Below are 16,722 nucleotides of genomic sequence, written 5' to 3'. Positions count from 1 at the left end.
CATTTTTGTCATCCTACAGTACACTGTAGGCTGGTCCAGAAATACAGACTGAAATGTTTTGCTGGGTGAGCCTGCAGAACTGTGGCTAGGCAGAAATGCAATTCCTCAAATCATCAAATTGAATTATCCTCAAAGGCACAGACTACTAATGCTCTATCTTAGCCTGCTTTTGCACATAAATTGACAAACACCTAATTTCACTCACTGTGTATGTTTTTTATTTTATTTCATCAGGTTTCCACTTGTAAAAGAAACCCCTGTTGTCAATTTGTCTCCCAGAATAACCTAACCTGGTGCCTGCATTAATAATTAATGTAGGACAACACACACACAGACACACACAAAAACCATTGTGTATAGCCTACTACAACATAATTCCATGTAAACGCACATTTCACAATAAGCTCAGTGGACTGGATCTGACCAGGATATCTGTAGAATTAATTGCATCGATGCTGTAGATGTGAACTTAAAGACAAGATTACATTGAGTATAGTCTGAGGGAAAATAATAGTTGCATATATTATTCATTGTAAAAGTATGAATGTGCACGAAAAGTACAATGAATCACACATGTAGTCTATTTTAGGCAGGGAACTTGGCCATGTGCTCGTTTGCAATGCAATACAGTTGCTAAACGGCAATTCAAAATAATCACAGCATCACTGTTTAAAAATTACCCTGGTTTTGACCTTTTTTTATGCTATAAAATATACATTGTTGGTGTGCTGTGATAAAGGCACAGAATTACCAGATGGATTTTTTGGCTAAATTAACTAATTAAAAAGGCAGTGGCAATGTGAGTACATGAAGAACATTGTGGCATTGCCTTAAAGATCCTTTTGAATATATAAGTACAGTGCTTTCAGATAGTATTCAGGCCCCTTTACCCTCTCCACATTATGTTGTGTTATAATTTAATATTGATGAAAAAATTGCCATCAGCAAATACACGTTTTTAGATTAAATGAAAAATGGAAAATTACATTATCTCACATACTTAAGTATTCAGACACTATCCTTTGACACTCCTATGACACTCCAAATAGACCAAATGCATCCTGTGTCCTTTGATCCTCCTTGAGATGTTTTTAGAACTTAATTGGAGGCTACTTATGGCAAATTCAAGTGATTAGATATGACATAGAAAGGCACACACCTGTCGACATAAGATCCCACACTTCAGAGTGCATGATAGAGAAAAAAAAAAGCCAATGAATTCCAGAGAACTCTCCATAGACCTCGATGGACCTGGGAGAAGATACAGTGTATAAATTTTTTTATAGTGTTGATTATTCCCTGGAGCACAGTGGCCTCCGTCATCGTGAAATGTAATCCCCAAGGCCTACCAGTCCTACGATTAGGATAGGTGGTGGGAGCATCATGCTATGGGGATGCTTCTCAGTGACAGAGACTTGGAGAGGGAAGGATGACATGGTCCTGGAAAAAAAACGGATTCAGAGCGCACGTGATGCCAGACTGGGGCAAAGAGTCATTTTTCACCATGATAATGATGAGCAGTCCACAGCCAGAACAATGCTGGAGTGGCTTTGGGAAAACTCTGTGAATGTCCTTGAGTGGCCCAGCCAAAGCCTGGACTTGAACCTCATTGAACATCTGTGGGGAGACCAGAACATTGCGGTTCACTGACAGTTCTCATCCAATCTGACAGAGCTTGAGAGGATCTTCAAGGAAGAATGGAAGAAGAAACTTCACAAATCCAGTTGTGCAAAGCTAGTAGTGGCATACCCAAGACTCAAAGCTGTGATAATGGCAAAAGGGCTTTTACAGAGTACTGAAATCTAAGTACTTACCTATAATATATTTATGTTTTTGTTTGCAATAAATGTAGTGCATACTTCTAAAAACGTGTTTTGACTTTGTCATTGTGGAATAATTTGTGTTGTTTGATCACATTTCTTTTTTTTTTATCAATTATTAATTAAATACATAATACAAAAGTCTAGGGAAAGGGGTCTGAATACTTTCTGAAAGCACCGTATAAAGCTCACTGTAATCAATCAAAGGTAGTATACTGTAAGTAAATAATATAGTAAAGTAAGACATAATGTATTGCATAGTAAAGCAGCACAATACAGCAGCTTCAGTAAAATAAAAAAATAACAGGCCTACTGTTGTGACTGGACAGTTTTTAGCACCCAATATATTATAATCGAAACAGATCACTGACAAATTGTACAGGTGTCCTATCACCATGGAAGCCCTGTTACAGCTGGTGTTAGGGTTAGGCATTGATATTTACTCGAAGGAGCCTGTTCATATTTGGAAAGGTTTTATTTGGTGTTACCCACCTAGATGAGTTATAGTTAGGGCCGTCCCCCAAGAAGCCTACTTTCTGTTTATGCTGCTGTACAAAAAACTGTTCAATTCTGCAGCCTCCACAGACTTGTCAAAATGGGTTCTGGGAGTATGGCCTGGGTCCAGAGTGGTCAAGCGCCAGATTCTTCAAAAAATTATATAAGGAATTGTATTATTACGTTACCATGCCACATTAACCATAATTATATTTCATTAAAAAGGTCTACATGAATTTTTCCATTTTTGCTCAGATCATCTTGATATTGTGATTTTGTTTAAAGTCTACCATTGTCTAACCAGGTATGCTATGAGCACTCTAATTTCAGCAACAAACAACTCCAATTAACATAATTGTCTTGCTTTGGGTCAGAATAACAGTGTTCATCACCTTGCCAGGACAGAGATTTGAACCAGTGACATTTGGTTTACTGGCCCTTTACTCTTGACCACTAGGCTACGACAATAAAAGCACATAAGTGTACACTTCCCCAAAGAACTTCTAGCAAAAACTGACAATTGGCAGTTTTATTCACTGAAAACCTACAATTATTTTTTGATTAATTACAAAAAACTCTCACAGTCATTCAACTGTAACACTCGTCTGTAGCTGTATTGCATCTAGACAGGACCGGCATTAAGTGTGTGTTCTAGCACGCAATTATCATTGTCCTCTGAGAATAACACTACATAGTTCTGTGTGAAGGTTGCTATGGAGATGGATAGGTGGAATTTCTTCCTCACTCTAAACACCTCTTGTTTAATTTCATTAATGACCCTGCCACACCACAAACACACACACACACACATACATACACACACACACTTACATGCTCACAATCCCACACTCTCCTCTGGTAACAGTGGGCTACCATCCTTTTCATCCCCTCTGGTATATTAATCTGGCGAAGAAACTCCATAGTGGAATCACAGTGTGGAATCTTCATTTCAGTCTATTGATCAGCTCTACTGCAGCAGGACCAACCGGTCAATAGTGAGGAAAAGGGAGGGGGCAAGAGAAATGAGAACAAGGGGAGATGGAGTTAGAGGCAGACAGGGAGTCTAATGAAGGTGACTTGTCTGCCAAAAAACATACCGTAGCTGGTGGTGGGCGGGGGGGCGTGGGGGTGGGGGGGTGTCTCTAAGCCTGCGCTGAATTTTTATGGACCTAATAGTAAAGACATGCCTTTCAACTGTAATGATGATTTGCCTTTGCCATAATGTGGCATAAACACCATGTTTTCAACTGACAGTCAAACAAATCCCATTTGTTTTAGTATTCTTTCTTGTATATCTATTAGTACTGTATGTTGGTGGTATAACCCTAAAGTTACAGTGGTGTTATTAACTCTGCTAATAGTACATTGGTATAGATACAGAATAGCTTTGACTGGGCTAAGCGTGAGCTTTCCTCTGGTTGGGGTGGCAGAATAAAGAGCTTGGGTAGGGATGTAGGGTTTGAGTAGAGCCTGAAGGTAGGTAGGGGCAGAGCTGCTCCACCCTGAAGCATGGTTTGGTAAGGCTGAACACCAGACAGATTAGTGTGTTCAGGATGAGCACTAACAGCAGCAAGTTGCAGTAGTCCAGATGTGAGATGACAAGTGCCTAGGTTAGTACCAGTGCAGCGTGATGTGTGAGGTATATTAGTACTCCACACAATTGAAGATCATGAACCTTTGGGAGGATTTCACTGCCTTGACGTTTGCAGAGAATGACAGGGTGTTGTCCATGAGAGTGCATGAGGAAGCGCTGTGACTTGGTGTATAGAGAGAAGAGAACCGACCCCCTGGAGACTAGTGAGAGATGGTGAAGGCGTAAGAATTGTATTTACGTGATAGATTTTCACCTCATCTACTTTGGAGGACATTATCCTACACCTTCAACGTAGCACTTCATGTATTTCCTTATAAAACCAGGTCTATAGGAAGCACATTGGACTCTTGATAAATGTTAATATATTTGAAGTAATAGAATATAACTCTGTACTAGAAGTACAAAGTTATAGAATTAGGCTGCGGTCTTATCAGTAAGAAATGAAACAATTTGGAATACTTGAAGTAACACCAGATCAATCAACTATGTTTACTTTTATCTATAGGTGAATTCAGGTTAGTCAGGTATACAGTATGGAATGTGTGGACAACATCTCACAGCCAAATCAGCTCATAGACAAATCAGAATGTAGCCAAATCAACACATAGCCAAACCAGCACGTAGCCAAACCAGCACATAGCCTAACCAGGACATAGCCAAACCAGCATGCAGCCACAGGATATACACAGCTTATTCTGTATTTTTGCTGAATTTAATCAACATTTTAACTAACTAACAGGTGTAATTAGTATAAAGTATGAGAAATTGTCTGTAGAGCATTATCTGAAAAACCAATCATGTGACTTGAGTCTGAATCAGTCTTGAATCACTCTCACAGTTTTGATTTTGTGTGGAAGGTTTGACGTCACATCGTCATATCATTTTAATACATCCAATGACATACTTTTTATACTTTCACTTCCCGTCCTAATTTGAATGCGGACAGCCCATTACCTGTAATTCCCAGATTCAGCGAGCAACTGATCAGATAGTTACAGATATTAACTGTTCCACCATGACCACTAAGTCTACCATTTAAGAGATAAGTACCTTTAGAATGTGATGCGAAAACAAATGTATGCAAAGTTTCCTGTGCTAAAGCCTGGTGCAGTTCCATCACTTGAGTCGCCACTTTACCAGTAAGTTAGCCACCTAGCTAAATGATGGTCAAAATATGTAGTGTTTTTTAGATTTTGAATAGATTTTGAATATTGTTCACATATAATGCAGGGCATACCCTGATTGCATAACAAATGGCTCATACAAAACATAACATTTCTGTAGATTATACCAAAATATTTTACCAACCGGCAACAATTAGTATTGAGGGAGGTACACTGTAAAACCGAGAGGGAGAGAGATAGAAAGACTTTGGACATTGACAATAACTGGGCTGTGCAGAGCAAAATTAAGTGTAGATAAACACATTTCATTATCCTCCTCTTAACAAAGGCCTTAACGTCTGTCCCCATGCAGCCAGGTCTGGGGTGTTGATGGATTCAATATCTTTTTTAACTCAAGTTCTCTGAGCATGTAAGTAGCCAGTCATTTCAATAATTTGTTCCATATTAAAATTGTTATGCTCTATCTCCAGATATGAAAAATGATGTAGAATTGATGTAGAATAGAGATCCTATAGACAAAACAAATATGTAATGATTCTGTTGGCTCCTCTATGCACAACTTCATATGCAAATTCAATGCATGAGCTCAATGCTTTATTGGATTACAAAACCTCAGACATCCTCATGGTCCAATTTCTATCCAGCACCTTCCAATTGACAACTGCTTGTTATTATGTTAGGTATAGGTGAGGCTTAATTGTTTTCATTGAAGACTTTGGGGTTGGTCAAGTGAAACACATTTGGCTACAGGAAGGACAGCAAAAATATAGGTGTTTTTGGGGGTTTTGTATCTGCCAAGGTCAGTAAGTCAAGAGCCCTAAATGGCACCATAGGCTGAGATAAACTTGGCCTTGTTGAAAGCTGTTTGACAGTTCCAAACGCTGCTGGAGACCAGGAATTCCTCATGGATTGCTCAGGCATGAGACACTAGATTAAAAGGGTTTCAGCCATGGCACTGGGGAGCGCCTGTAAAGATGATAGTGAATGGAGCAAAGAACAGGAATAACTCAGCAGAATAACTCGGCAGAACTGTCTTTGTTTTGGGGCGACATAAAAGCCACTTGTCAAGACTGCAGCTTACAGTGTTCTACCTCTACAAGTACTGTGGTGTGGTGTTGTAGTCATTAGTTAAGCTTCGGATCGTGATCGGGATCCTAAGCTCTAGTCTCAGTAATGCAGTCACTGTTACAACCATGCAGTGGAGGATCAGCGGGATAAGGAGACATAAGACGACTAACGTCACACACCTGAAGGATGATAAAGAGAGAAGGGTGGGGTGGAGAACAGAGAGGTGGGGGAGAGCGTGAGGAACGGAGAGAGAGGGCGAGAGGGGGAGGGAGTGAGGAACGGAGAGAGAGGGCGAGGGGGAGAGAGTGAGGAAAGGAGAGAGAGGGGGAGACGAGGAGAGAGTGAGGAAAGGAGAGAGAGGGGGAGACGAGGAGAGAGTGAGCAAAGGAGAGAGAGGGGGAGAGAGTGAGAAGGGAAGAGAGAGAGAGTACCAGGGAGAAAGTGGAGAGATGAGAATGAGGTGTGAAAGAGAAAAGTAAGACTGAAAACACAGAGTGCATTCCACAAACATAGTTGTTATTGAGAGAGTTGGAAAGCAAATAGTGATTTGCTTAAAGAGAGAACATTGTATTTTCTCCAAAGGGCTTTAGGTTTGGGACAGGATTGGTGAAGTCTCACCCTGTACCTGACCTTGCTGTTGGATACAAGTCTTCTGTTTTACCGAGATGGCCTGGTTTTGACTCCAGGGCAAAACACTACTCTTCTTTGCCAAGCTTATTCCATTTGGGATAATGGTCTCCCTTTAGGGGTCACTGTGCGCCCCATTTCAATGATGTAGGCCAGGCGGTAAAACATGTGCATGGGTGCACACACACAAACACACACACAAACACACCAGCGACTGGTCCATTATGTGTCGTGTCCTGTGGTAACCCCAGCGCCTCTCAAACTGTGACATGGTGCATTCATCACCGCGGAGACGCCGGCCAGCTGACCTTGAGATAGCTGTCTGGAGCACAAGGTTCCTCTGTTACAAGCGTGTGTGTGTTTTCCCTTACCGTTTCATTTCTACTGTCAGTGTCGGTATTATCAACAGAGTGAAGCTGTTTACAGGGCTGCTTGAAATGGACAGAAGCAGTACAGCAGATACAGTATGTCAGTTCCAGACTGTTTGTTGTTCAGGAAGCGTAATTGATTATGTTTAAGAACTGCATGGCTGTGGGAACATCCGACACAAAATGCCTGGTTTTGTGTGTGTCCGCGCACGCCTGTGTGAAAGTGTGTGCACGTGTGTCTGCTGTGTATGTGCCAGTATGTCTCTGCAGGTGTGTGCACGTGAGTGTGTTTACTCATTATTAGCACCATTGGCAGAAACCCTCCAAAAATATTAAGGTATACGTTTTTTTCAATAATGTCATTTTCAAACATTCCATTCCCAGCTACATCCCTATATCCCGCTCCAATGCATTACAGCGTGAAACACAGCAGGAATACACCTCTACAGTATCTCTCAATATTGGCCACCATTTTTTTGTTTATATGAGTGCTATGAAACTGTACTTCACCTGACAGGAATGTGTGCTATGTATGTCTATACGTTTTGGGGCTCTCTCTGTCTAACAGTGTAATTAAGGGGTGCATTTGCCGTTATTAAAGGTACATAGTTATAAAGGTACATAGATAACAGTTGAAAATTAGTAGTTATTTAGCCGTCTCTAAAGGTTTTGACTTGCTTGATAGCTATGCTTGTGTTAGCAAGTTGTGTTAGCATTAACTTGTCAGACAGATTTGCCAAGTCAAGTTTAGACTCAAAATATATGCTAGCTGCTGGTGTTAAGCTCTTTAAGCCTTTACTAATGAAGTAATCTAAATGAAACAAGACAAGCTTTTTGCTTATTCGACTTGACACACCATACAAATTTGCTCCCATCAGCAAATGACATGATGGTAGCTAATTAGTGTCATTATAAAAAGCATAGTTGCTTCTTCTAACACCCATACCTAAACCCAACTTTCACCTTTACCCTAAATGAACCCCTTAAGTTGAACATTGTATTTTTCCTCATAGGGACCGACGAAATGTCCCCTCAAGGTCAAATTGTTTTTGTTTTACCATCTTTCTGGGGATTTTTTCCCCCCTCAAAAGTATAGTAAAACATGGAGACACACTCACTCTTAAAGTTATAAGAGAATGATTGACGTCCAATAGTTCAATTGACAGAGCTATTCACAATGTTTGAAGGACAGGGTAGTAGTTTAAAAGAATGATGATCATTCCCTTCTTTTTCTCACAGGCATCTGCTTCTCTCTCCCTCCAAACACACACACACACACACACACACACACAAACGTGAAGGCTGTTAAGCTCCAAGGTTTCCATCTATTAGTGTCCAGTATAAAGAGACAGACTGGCTTCTATTGGGGCTTTTATTCTGCTTTGGCAACAGTTCAGAGATCTCTGGCTCTGGCAAATGAGAACCCTTTTCAATGGCTATTGGAAGAAATAGAGGGAGGGAGAAAAGGGGGAAGAGTAAAGCAGTGAGTGAGGAATTTGCATGAACAGTCACCTCTGTAAAATCATATCCAGTATCATCAACAGCAGACTTCTAACACTGAAAACAATATATCCTGAACACATTTCAAATATTGGCAGATCATTAATACACCCTCTAAACCTAATTGAAAAACAAACAAGCTAAAGCCAAAGCTTTTCATGCTTTGTTGATTTGAAAAAGGCCTTCAACTAATGTTGGCATGAGGACCTTCTGTACAAATGGGTGGATCGGGAGCAAAACATACTATGTTATAAAGTGAACGTACACAAACAATAAGTGTGCGGTTAAAATTGAGTTGCAATAAACACGGATTTATGCCCTCAGGGCTGTGATTTATGTCAGTGAATTGGTAAAGGCAGGGCCCTGGGAGAGTTTGCAACACCATACCTTGCATTATGGGACTCAAAAATGTAATGTCTACTGTCTCAGCAAAAGTATTCAGGGCAGAATTAGGACTTTACACACCTATTATGAAAAATCAGAAAAAAATGTTTACACCTGATGGTAAGTAACCATAACAAAGCCCCCATCTATGAAGAGATTAACCTTGAGAAAAGCCTCAAAATCCAGCTGTTGATTATGTACAGACTCAGCGAGCATAACCTTGCTTTGGAGAGGGGCAGCCATAGACCGACCACGCTTTCAGGAGTAGACTGGCTATGTGCACGCTGTCCACCAAATTGGGTGGAAACGGAGCTACACTTCCTAATCTCCTCCCAAATGTGTGACCACATTAGAGAAGATTATTTCCCACAGATCATATGCCACCCTCTGCTCCATGCTTAGATGTTTTGTATAAGATTTGAACCAACTAAATTCGCTAAATGAAGTTTGAAATCACCTTTGAAACCACTCAACACAGCTGTGTGCACTGTGCAGCACTTGGCAGAGTGCTTAACATGGTTATGTTAATTTGTTAAATTAATACAATACTGCAGTGATTTGCATAATAATTACAGGCAAACAGAAATGTTATGGCCACTCCAGCCCTACACATACACCCATGCATGTACACACATACACACAAACACATATGTTGCTTCCTGCATCCTTTGAGGACTGCTGATTGAGCATTATCAACATATTTAATCTCACCCTAACCCCCTAACCCTTATACATAACTTAACCTTAATCCTAAACCTAAAATAGCTTTGTTTGTTATTGAGGGCAGGCCAAATGTTCTACTTCACCAACTTTTACATGGTTTAGGGAACTTGTGAGGAGTTTAGGCAGTCACAAGTAAAGTAAAACAAGTTCCCCCCTTACAAGACCAAACACACAAGAACACACACATTAAACAAATCCCTATTATTTAGTCCCAGTTCCTCCAGACAATTACTCAAGAGTAAGGAATCAATTTGTCCAATTGGATTCCAGCATTGAGCACAACCTATCGATGTGAAACTGACCAACCAATCAATGGTCACCCCTGGAGTCCAATCAGGGCCAAGGAACCTGACATAAGGCCAAATCAGACATTGCATTAAATGTGAAGTTCTCCAATTTTTGCACACAGCTTTACTTTCCTAGCAACATCATAGCTAACCTACAATGAGGCCGTAAAGTAAAATGTTTGTGCACTAGCATTTAGCAATGTTTTTATGTTTTCATAGCTGGTAAGCTAGTTGCCTTAATTGTTCATTTTAAACAGTGTAACAATACATGCTATTTGCATGTCAACTAATTATTTTGAATAGCTAAGTTTTAATACAGTAGTGCCCATATGTTTGCATACTCTGGCAGAAATTGTGATATTTTGGCATTGATTTTGAAAATATGACAGATTATTTAAGGAAAGTGATCATATAAAGCCCTTTATTATCACACTGTTTGGGTCTGTTTTAAATCATAATGATAACAGAAATCACCCAAATGGCCCTGATCAAATGTTTACATACCCTTGAATGTTTGGCCTTGTTACAGACACACAAGGTGATGGCAATTAAAGGTGAATTTCCCACACCTGTGTCTTTTTAAATTGAAGTTAGTGTCTGTGTATCAATAGTCAATGAGTTTGTTAGCTCTCACAAGGGTGCACTGACCTGGCTAGATACTGAGCAAAGGGGAGCAGAAAAGAACTGTCAAAAGACCTGCGTAACAAGGTAATGGAACTTTATACAGATGGAAAAGGATATAAAAAGATATCCAAAGCCTTGCAAATGCCAGTCAGTACTCTTCAATCACTTATTAAGAAGTGGAAAATTTGGGGATCTCTTGATACTGCTCCAAGGTCAGGTTGAACAAGAAAGATTTCAGCCAAAACTGTTGTTCGGGATACAAAGAAAAACCCACAGGTAACCTCAGGAGAAATACAGGCTGCTCTGGAAAAAGACAGTGTGGGTGTTTCAAGGATCAAAATACAATGATACTTGAACAAAAATGAGCTGCATGGTCGAGTTGCCAGAAAGAAGCCTTTACTGCACCAATGCCACAAAAAAGCCTGGTTACAATATGCCTGACAACATCTTGACATGCCTCACATTTTCTGGCACACTGTAATTTGGAGTGACGAGACCAAAATAGAGCTTTATGGTCACATGTTTTGGAGAGGGATCAACAAGGTCTATAGGGAACAGAATACCATCCCCACTGTGAAGCATGGTGGTGGCTCACTGATGTTTAGGGGGTGTGTGAGCTCTAAAGGCACAGGTAATCATGTAAAAATGCATGGCAAGATGAATGCAGCATGTTATCAGAAAATACTGGCAGACAATTTGCATTCTTCTGCACGAGAGCTGCGCATGGGATGCTCTTGGACTTTCCAGCACGACAATGACCCTAAGCACAAGGCCAAGTTGACCCTCCAGTGGTTACAGCTGAAAAAGGTGAAGGTTCTCGAATGGCCATCACAGTCTCCTGACCTTACTATAATCGAGCAAATTCTGGGGAGATCTCAAAAGTGCGGTCCATGCAAGACGGCCAAAGACCTTGCATGACCTGGAGGCATTTTACCAAGACGAATGGGCGGCTATACCACCTGCAATAATTCGGGGCCTTGTAGACAACTATTACAAAAGACTGCATGCTGTCATTGATGCTAAAGGGGGAAATACACAATATTATGAACTAAGGGTATGCAGACTTTTGAACAGGGGTCAGTTCAAGTTTTTTCTTTGTTGCCATGCTTTTCTTATGTTTTCCATTCTGTTATAACCTACAGTTGAATGTGAATCCCAAAAGAAATAAAATACGTGTTTGCCTGCTCAATCATGTTTTCTTTTTCAAATGGTACATATATTACCTGTCCTATAAGGGTTTGCAAACATTTGAGCACAACTGCATATTACCAATTCTCCAGGGGTATGCAAATTATTTAGCACAACTGTACATGTATGTTATATTCAGCATATTTAGGTCCAAAACACCTGTTACATGCCAAGTTTTTGATGTTCACAGATTATTCTGAATCTGAGCTCTCCACATTTTTCTTCTTTACTTTATTTCATATTTATTATTTAGGAAATCACTGTTAAGAATTATGTTATCAGCTTCTGTTGTTTATATCCATTTCTCGTCTTGAGTCTTGGTTCTACCACATGCTGATTTTACCCAGGTGCCATTTAAAAAAAAAATCTACCAGAATATTGTTTATACAGATAACATTTTTATTTAATCTAAAAATAAATTCAGGTATGTTATTTTGAAACATAACATATATTTTCTAAGAGAGACCTGGCAAAAATCGGGCTTAGGTATAGAAATATAATGAATAGAACAAGAATACTCATTCAAGTAAATGACTAGTCCCTTCTAATTATTCTATTTGTATGCATGTAATCCCATCCAGTAGACCAAATCCAACCAATAAGTTTTGAACCAGCCCCAGGAGACTAGGTTGTGTCTCTGTTCTGCAGGAGAATCTAGGCCAAGCACTCTTTCAACCAGGACTCTGGTGTTAAATAGTGAATTAATGCACCAATCTGTGTTTGTTTAACTGAATCGTTGTACCCTCTGGTGTTTGTAGTGCTGATTAAATCCATTGCTGTTTACTGGAGGATCTTTTCTTCCTTGGTTTGCTCGACTTGAATAGCATCCAAGGGAACATGCAAAATTCGTTTTAATATTTACAATGGAGGCAATTTACCAAACCAACATATCTTTCCCGGAGTGTGCATTGCTTTTGTTTGATTCTCACATCTATCTCGCTCTTTACCTCAACCCATTCCCCCCTCTCCGCTCCTCATTCTCCCAGCCCCGTCTCTCACCTTCTCCCTTCTACCACTCCCTCCTTCTTTATTTTTCCTCTTTCTTCCTCACTTCTCACTCTATCTTTACCCTATTACTGATTCAATATACATTTTTTAAAAGATGAAGATTCATAATAATGGCCTCTAGGAGAAATGGTCGGACGGCAGAAATTATAACATACTGCACTTTCATTACAAATGCTTTTCTATCTGAACCACATGCAGTGTATAACATCACTGTGAGAGAACAAGTCAGTGAGAAAAGTGAATTAGCTGGAATACCCTGCACTGGTATAAATATTTTAAACAAAGTAATTTGGCTATTATTACATTCTTGCCTCTTAATGTTCTCTCCTTTCTCATCTTTCTCGTTTTTATCCGCCTCTCGTTTTGCCCTGTGGCGAGTCTCTGTGAGAGGGATTCACACGAGCACTAATCCACAGGCTCATTTTGCAATCCTTCATTTTAACTGCTATATCTCTCATAATATGTGTCAGAGCCACTCATCATTAGACTTTTCATGTAAAATAATACAGTCAGACACCGATTGAGGAAGGAAAATGAGTATAGCCTATTTGAATTGGACCATGTGAACTTCAATTCATTTGAAACGTTATGTAATCTGTAATTATCAGCAGACAAATGTACAAATGTTTCTGAGTGCTTTAATGAAAATACAAGAAAAGCGAAGACATCATTAGCAAAGTCGCCAAAAAATAATTGTGTCTGAATTGCCCTTCACAAGTAAAAAGCTGGATAATATATAGCTAAAGCAACACAATCCCATCTTGTCCAGGATGAAAAAAGTAACTAAATTATATTGACCTTGACCACACTATTGCGTAAAATTTTATGTTGGTGAATGTGTCAGGAATTAAAAGAAACCAAGCAATCCATTTGTCAACCACTGTACTTAACAACAGCCCTCCATTAGACCTCTGTGCATGCAATCATTGCCACAAAAGGGCAACAGTGTTAGTGGCAGAACACAGATCATTCTCATAAAGTGTCGGCGAAAAGGCTGACGCTTTGTGTTGCACAGTCTATGAATTATAATGGGATTTTAGGGGTTATGTGTGTCCTGCCTAACACAATGGTTAACACATTATTGCAAAGTAACTGCATTATACTTAAAACCAACATTTACTGCAACAATTAAAACGTGTTGCAGACTTGTATTCCCCACAGCCTATGTCAATTACCGCTACATGCATTCAGTCTACAAATGTAATATTAATTAATTACTATTATTATTATTATTATTAGAGAAAATAACTGCTGCACCAAAATAGGAATTTTACAAAGATGACAGTAAATATGAAGTCATATGCGGCCCCTGAAATGATGATGAAACCAATTGTAAAATATTTATTTTTTATATATATATATATATATATAATATTTATATTTATATTATATTACAGTTTTAATTTTTTGTATCCTTTATTTTCCCAGAGAAGTCACATTCTAACTTTAATTTTAAAGAGAGAGATTGGTATGATCTTTAGGCAAGCCATGTCCATGAAAGGAGCACACTTCGTAGAACACAGAACAAAACTACATAGCATTAACACCTAAATCGCATTGGAGAGTTGAAAAAAGCCAATTTAGACACAGGTGCAATATGTGTTCATCAGCCCCCCAATCTGAGATTCATAATAGATAAATTAAATGTTGTAATCAAAGGTGCTTCTGCACTGTGTTCCTAGATGTAGGTGGTGCAAAACTAAAAGCTATGGTCGGCTGTGTCAAGGGACTTTGACAAATCAATGAAAAAGTAGCCCATTCCTGTTTGGAATCAAGTGCTTTCAGTGTATTATTTGTAACTTTCATGGTAGCCGTAGAAGTGTTGTGCTGCTTTCTACAATCAGACTGAAGTTAGCTCAGGATATTGTGTATTAAAACTCCTCTGGTACACAGTTGACAGTGCACCAGATATAGATCATAAAGAAGCCTCTGTTACAAACCAAGATAACAATACACTGGTAAATAAAAAGTTTACCTTTAGAAAACAACTCTCCCGTACCGACAATGGTCTCAGGCCAAAACTTGAATTTCTTTTCTACATTATATTATAGAATTTTGAATTATAACACAAGCAGAGAGAGTATATGCAGGTGTCCACTTCCCGAAGACTTAATAAAGGTATGGATCAGCCAATTACCACTGTCAGCAATACTACCAGAATTCACACAAATACATTTCTAGAGATCAAATAATCTTGAGCTAGTAGGAAATGACAAAATAGTATTCCCAAAGACTAAAGGGATTATTTTCCTGGATGTTTCACTCAGATAAAGCTCGGACTTTGCTTAACAGATGAGTGAATAGTCATATCTACCTGCCACTAGTGTGACAGAGAAATCAGCAAAATACAAAGACCCCAATAAAAAAATAACGTTGTTAATTTTCACTCAGACAGCGGGCTCGATACGTTAGTCACTGGATGAGAACTCCCAGCGTATAATTATCTCTGAAACACCTCCAATCATTCATCGTTTTCAAGGGAGGCAGAAAATACACCCCAAATAGTGTCTAACAGTGGATTTACTTTTTAACTATGTCTCAGACGAAGACATAGAGATGTTATCTATTGTCTGAGGCCAGACAGATATCAAGTCTTTGGAACCAAGCATTACACATTCAAATCCAAGATCAGATCTGTTCAGCTGGGGATGAGAACATTTCATTTCAGAACAGTGTTTACTTGAATGTTTGTTAACACAAGCAAAAGCATTTCAGTGTCATGTTTTGGTTTGATGAGAGCTTTGGGACAATGATTTGTGCAAATTGAGTTCTAAAACACATTATAAACGTAGTTATTGTACTGGTAAAATATTTAACAAAGAGTTTGTGTAAGAAAGTTGTAGTCTAAAGGTGTTTGAAGGAGTAGGACCAAGGTATTTGAAATGCCCAGAGGTGTAAAAAGTACAAAGTAGAAGTATTCGGCTGTGTTCACTAGTTTTGGGCAGGTCCTAAAGAAGAGCTAAATGACCAGGTAAACAGAGTTCATAACTAACCAGTGACATTAATTGATCATTTACACTCTTTTTATTTAATTGATCACTGGTTAGTTTTGAACTCCCTTTACCTGGTTACTTAGATCTTAATTAGATACTTTCCTAAAGTGGTGAACACAGCCGAACCCAGTTGGGTATTTTTACTTTTTACATCTCTGCAAATGTGGAGGTAGATGATGATGAGTGTGGATGAAGATGATGGTGAATGTGAATGAAGATGATGGTGAGTGTGGAGGTAGATGATGAGTGTGAAGGTAGATGATGATGAGTGTGGATGAAGATGATGATGATTGCGGAGGTAGATGATGAGTGTGGATGAAGATGATGGTGAATGTGAATGAAGATGATGGTGAGTGTGGAGGTAGATGATGAGTGTGAAGGTAGATGATGATGAGTGTGGATGAAGATGATGATGATTGCGGAGGTAGATGATGAGTGTGGAGCTGGATGATGATGAGGTAGGTGAATCGTGTTGAGGTAGGTGAATCGTGTTGAGGTAGGTGAATCGTGTTGAGGTAGGTGAATCGTGTTGAGGTAGGTGATGAGTGTTGAGGTAGGTGATAAGTGTGGAGGATCAGGTGAACCATCTGAGTTCGGACTCAGGGGAAGAGAAATTGACCACCTAAAAAGGGATTACAAGATTACAATGAGGTAGGAAGAGTCACAATATGTCTTTCAGCAAATCCTGGAAAAAGATTATTACTAGTCTACACACACGCAGACACACACACACACGCACACACACATGTTAAACCATACTTATGCCGATTCGCAAACACCCCCACATAATCACACACACTCGTGTCAATAGGCATACTTCCAGCCATACGGGCCTATACCTGAACACACACAAAGACATTTCCATACTGTGGCATCAGGCAATGAGTCGGACTGGTTTCTTGGTGCCTGTGGGTGTGCT

General features: G+C 39.5%; 1 protein-coding gene across 2 annotated transcripts in view; it reads left to right on the top strand.

Moving 5' to 3' along the window:
- The window catches only part of spock1 (SPARC (osteonectin), cwcv and kazal like domains proteoglycan 1), a 211,524-nt gene that overhangs the window by 107,571 nt on the left and 87,231 nt on the right, over positions 1 to 16,722 (top strand). The window lies entirely within an intron of this gene.

The sequence above is a fragment of the Esox lucius genome, chromosome 4 (assembly GCF_011004845.1).
Source record: "Esox lucius isolate fEsoLuc1 chromosome 4, fEsoLuc1.pri, whole genome shotgun sequence".
NCBI lineage: Eukaryota > Metazoa > Chordata > Actinopteri > Esociformes > Esocidae > Esox > Esox lucius.
This window is presented reverse-complemented; position numbering and strand designations above follow the sequence as displayed.